Here is a 6,000-nt window from a genome sequence, read left to right as displayed (position 1 = left end):
CATGTACAATTATTGTCAGTGAGAGTACTATATGAAGATTTGAATTATTTAACAAAAGTACGGAGTTATATATGATGGCAATCTTTATCCGTGGTTACTGTAGATTTCCAAGAAAATGAATAAAAAGAATATCAGGTTTCCAACTAAGTTATAAGTTATACAGGAACTAGTATAGCTATAGGATAACTTGAAATCAGATCTAAGGAAATTAAAAACTATCGAAACGACGACACAAAGGTCAACTTAGTTCCCCTTATATATGCAGATTAATATTTTAATGAATAATTCTAGTGTATCCATGCAAAATGACTGTGTACCTTTAGCAGATAAAAGGGCAACTATATCAATACTATCTCATCTAACGGTCCTCTGGGTGCGTAGAGTATGTATGCACTTTTAAAGATATCTTGACTACGCTTATAAACAAGCACATTGAAGGGATTTTATAGCAGGAGTATTATTGGTTTAACATAACATAACATAACATAACATAACATAACATAACATAAGATATGGCAATTTCTTTCAAAAAGGCGCCAATGGCACTGTAGCACAACCGACTTGACAGATATCGATTTTTATACAACAGACTATACGTAGTTGCTATAGCCAGTACTATATGGTTGCTAGGAGAATTTACTCATTGTCTAAAACTCACTAGTATACAGGTTGTTCAGTGTGTTGTCCTGGTTGTGATGTGGCCTTGTGGCCTTTTTAAAATAATACTTTTAGATAACCTCTGAAACATTTCCATATAATAACATATCAATCTGTATATCATCAACAACAACAGAGAGATGCACACAATATTCATGACTATTCATCTAAAGAAAATGAGAATTTGAGAGTCATGAATATTCAGTCGATGCTTAAAGAACAATGGAGGTGCTTATTTGCGACGAAGTTATTCATTCTAGATTTAATTCTAAAGACGTTGAATTCATTTTGCCGTGTTATTAATCTTAAAAATTACATACCCAGAATTATTTTATAATGTTGCGTTTGCCATAATGATGTCATGAACTAAATTCCTAGCATTCTGTCTGTCACAATACGAAAGGGTAATAGTATATATTATTTCATGTTAATAAACCCCTACTCTTGGTTGTGAGTAAACGTGCATGTATAACGACAATCATAAACCCTGAAACAAAACGTCGCCTGGCTCGACAAAAATCTCACTAACATTGCTACAGCTTTTTGTCTGGCCAGACAAAATATCTCTTTGATGTTGTAAATACAGATATTCTCGTCTGGCTAGACAAAATTCAAAATTTCCACATGTTATCGTCTGGCACGACAAGAACAGAATTACAACTGTTACATTTTAGCCAATAGACTATCTCAAAAATATCAAAGAACGCGCCAAACTTAGGATTACAAGGGTCTGACGTATAAAGTTGGTGATGATCTTCTAAGATTAATGGTAGCTCACGCAAAGAAAGTGTAAAAATATTGGTAAAGATGTTTATCACGCCAGACGATTGACGAAACGCTGTTGGTAAGATTTTTGTCTAGCCCTGACGATAAAATGTAGCAATGTTAATGAGATTGTTGTTGTATTTTTGATATTAACAAGCAAAGGCCTGATATTTAGAAGAATTAGAAAGAATATTCTAAAGTAAACGTTATGGTGGAAAAGAAAATGTATGGTCATCTTGTAACAACATCAGGCACGAAATTCTCCATTAGACGGTTTCCATCTTTTGGAAACCCCGTTTCATGCTTTGCGCATATGCGACTTGTTTTGCTGTGCTTACCACAATCAAATTCTGCCACTAACATTTAGTAGCTAGCTAGAGACTTAGAGGAAAACTTAACATCATTATTTCAAAGTACTTTGTCTTGGGTCAGAATCAGCAATTGAAATAATTAGCGTTGAAAAAAAACTCATTTCACCGCTGTTGTTTTTACCCAGCTTAAGCGTCTTGTTGTATATAATTCCCTGGCCCTGGTACAATTAGGTTGTAATTATCATGATTAAGTTGCCTGGTTGAAGAAAAATGACTACTTCCGATTGTTTGCAGACAATGTTTGATGTGTAGTGCTTTTTCAGGAGCCAAAACAACTATACTGTCTAGAAGACTGATAGCCGTGTGTGCTGTCGGCTACCCGAACACACTGGATATACAAAACGGATGAATCATACACTTTCCAAGCAAGTCATGTTGAAGAGTGTTTGTTCGCATAATTTGCATATCGACTTGTTATTTTCGGAGGCGTTTTAAGACCAAACCATCATTCACATGTAAGTAATTACTTCGAAATGCCACCTTCCAACGAGGTGTTAATAACGTATGAATGAATTAATACAATCGTATCCGAATAAAATGATGATAAAATCAGTAATTGACAATTCTTGAAAAATTGAGACACGAATACATAGTTATATGAGAGGTCTTAACGGAAGTCCAATTTCTGAGTAAATCTTATATAAAACCTGTTTTTGTCAAGAGGTCGTTTGCCTCATCAGATTGACCAAACTGATTTGTCGGCCACTTTCTACTCATACTATGTAAGTCTGTCATAGAGATACAGAAAAGCGCCGAATGCAGTGTAATGTATGGCATCCCCCGACGCTAGTGGTAAATACATAATCTAATCTGAGAGGATTCCTCATAGTTGCAATTAAAGGAATTGTAGAGTAATTCCAATTGTGAAAAAGTGTACTCATAAAAAATGTATGTCTGGACGATATTCAACTTAAATCACACCCGTTGGTAATACATGATTAACCTCATCACTATACTCAGCGGCTCCCTTTGATGTTTCATGTCAAGTCCCATAGAGAAAAGTCTCTTATAGATGTGGTACGCGTGATCAACCTTTCATAAGATTATTAGTATGATCGATACTTCCAATAATTGCTAGTATCCAGCTTTCCTCTCAAAGAATAGTTACAATTTTGAAACTATCAGCAATTACTTTTCGTATGCAATGTACGCCATACCCCAGGGTTGTTCAGTATAGTGTACAGTCATGTATACGTAAATGAATGACTGTTTTGGCAGATATGCAAACTTTGAATTTAACATCACGAAAATCAAGGTGTAAATCAATGTGCTGTTAACTTATCTTTGACAGAAGAGTTTGAACATTTTGGATTACTTCTGTGAACTTGTACTAATATATATAGTCAATCTACTTTTGATACTTGGTGAATCGATTCTTCTTTCCATGTGTTCTCGAATCTATTCAAATGTTAGCTAGCACACGCTATCCACTGGACAGGTGTTGAAATTGTGTACAAATGCATGTATGTGCGCGCACAAACATGCATGAACACGCTACTATATATACCAAATTCCAAAACTCCTAAAAACTTGCACAGAAATTCAGACCACAGGAACACATCAGAAGTATAAACCTAAGCCACTTTACTCTTACAATTATGTTAAAATTGAAAACAACCTAACACGTGACGTCACGATCATCCTACCGGTACCGTAATGCCTAGGGAGATGCACGATATTACTTCACAGACTGCCAAAAAAAGTATTAGCGCATCCAGAAAATTGGTACTTGAATAATATACTTTTACTAAACCCAACGGCTAAATAGGGATATTTCGAAGCTGTGGATCTTGATACATATAAATTATATTCCATGCTAAATTAAAACGATTACATCAAGTAATTTTTTTGGGGGAAGGCCTGCATGGCATCTATAAAATTAAATCCTGATATTAAATGTCAGAATGTATACACGTTATTATTTTCGTCTGCGTTGTTACCCTGCCTGTATATTCAGTGGCAGTGATCTATGAGGGTTAATGCTAGCAGCTGTCGATGCCTACGAGTTGTAGTAACGTAACTAGAAATACATGTAAATTGAATGCCTTCCGCATGGGTCGTTGTTCCTATATAATTTGTTATCAGAATACGTACATATCCAAATTTTAATTACTAACAGTAAATTTCACAATACCGTTCAGCTTTTCTGTTTCATACAACCACGCAGACACCAATAAGAAACTGCAAATTTGAAGATAACAAGATTGAATGAGTACAGTTTCTTACTACATTTGTCTAAGTGAAACGAACTACACGTGTCACCACTCAGACTTCAAATGAACAACGCAAAGGACATTTATGCGTCCTTAATAAGGTGTTTGATACTAATTAGAAAAACATTGCCACCCGAATGCCTGCATAGAGTTGGAATACATTTAAATGGTTTATTTCATTTAGACTAATGTAGCAAAAAATGCGATATTGCTATTGAAGTGTGGCCTATTCAGTTTCTTATTGGTTTTATCACTGTCAATGTATGCAACAAGTCATATGAAATTTGAAGCATGCATTAAGATATTGTTTAATTACAAAAAATGGTTAATTATGTAAATGACTTATAGAATTAAAACTACATTATCAAGCAATATCGGAGTTGTGGGTTTGTTGTTTTTTACGCACCAAATACATACATACATACATACATACATACATACATACATACTGTTATGCATTTTTAACATATTACCTAACAGCCGTATGTATGTATGTATGTATGTATGTATGTATGTTATTGTTCTTGTGTAAATTAAGCGAATTTTTGATAGCTTGGTAGGCAAAACATAGCCGAGTCAATTCAACAGTTATAACTGTTTACAATTAGCAAAATCTCCCGAATTGAAGGAACGATTCCAGATAAATTTAAGCGATAAGAACAGAGGCAACGCCAATAAAGGAAATTTTGCCGATATCATCAAAATATAACACATACCTTACGAAACAAAAATATTGAAAATTGTCGAATGATGGCTATTGTAATTCATGTGCACATACATGCACACCTTGTAGGAGTGACACGTGACAATATGGTTATCGTTTGTTTGAATGACAGGAATTACATGATGATGCGAACGCGGATTAAACACTAAGCTATGGCTGACCTTTGGTATTCTGAACAAAGCGTTTTCATGCAAATCAATATTGTGGTCTCATGTGAACATTACGCAAGATGCTATTAATGAGCTGAGGATAACACCGTTGGGAGGATGTCGATGTACGTATATCAAGACCACATCGCGGCTCATTATACGCGAATAATATAGCGAATTGTCATTTCTTTAAATTAAATCAAATTTGAAAAAAAAATCACATGTAAATAATTTTCTCGATTTGATAAAATGTATATATGGCAAAGAAATATGTAATGATAACGTTAAGATGTCGAAAAGATCAAACATCCCATTGTAAGAAAGGAAACACCAAAAATCAATAGTGACCGATTTCTCAGATAATTGTAGAATTTCAGTCACGCCACTGTATATGAATCGTAACCGTTTTACCGGACAAAGACCTTTAAGTTGTAATATACAGGCCGGGGCGCATGTTGTGTGAATCACGGTGGCCTGGCTGGGGCCAGTCCAATCGCTGTAACAGCGCCCTCAATTACCACAATATATCATGTTATATAGTAGCATGTTCATGTGTGTTTGTGTGCGCACATACATGCTTTTTTTTTACACAATTTCAACACCATTGGATAGCGTGTGCTACCTTTATAACATTTGAATTGATAGGAGAGCAAATGGAAGAAGATTCGATTCGGCAAGTATCAAAAGTAGATTGACTTTTTATTCGTAGAAGTTCACAGAAGTAATCAGAGAATAATAAGATATGTTAACAGCACATTGATTTACATAACAGTTACACTTTGAATTTCGTGATTTCAAATTCAAAGTTTGCATATCTGCCGAAACAGTCATGTATTCTATACGTACTGAACTGGCGTGCATCGCAAGTGAAAAATAATCGCTGATAGTTTCAAAATTGCAACTATTCTTTGAGAGGAAAGCTGGGTACTAGCAATTATTGGAAGTATCGATCATACTCATAATCTTATGTAAGATTGATCACACGTGTACCACATCTATAAGAGACCTTTCTCTATGGAACTTCATGTCAAGTTCCTTGATATGAAACATCAAAGGAAGCCACTGAGCATAATGATGAGTTAATCATATACATGTATTAACAACGGGTGTGATTTACGTTG

The sequence above is a fragment of the Glandiceps talaboti genome, chromosome 5 (assembly GCF_964340395.1).
Source record: "Glandiceps talaboti chromosome 5, keGlaTala1.1, whole genome shotgun sequence".
NCBI classification, from domain to species: Eukaryota; Metazoa; Hemichordata; class Enteropneusta; family Spengelidae; genus Glandiceps; species Glandiceps talaboti.
This window is presented reverse-complemented; position numbering follows the sequence as displayed.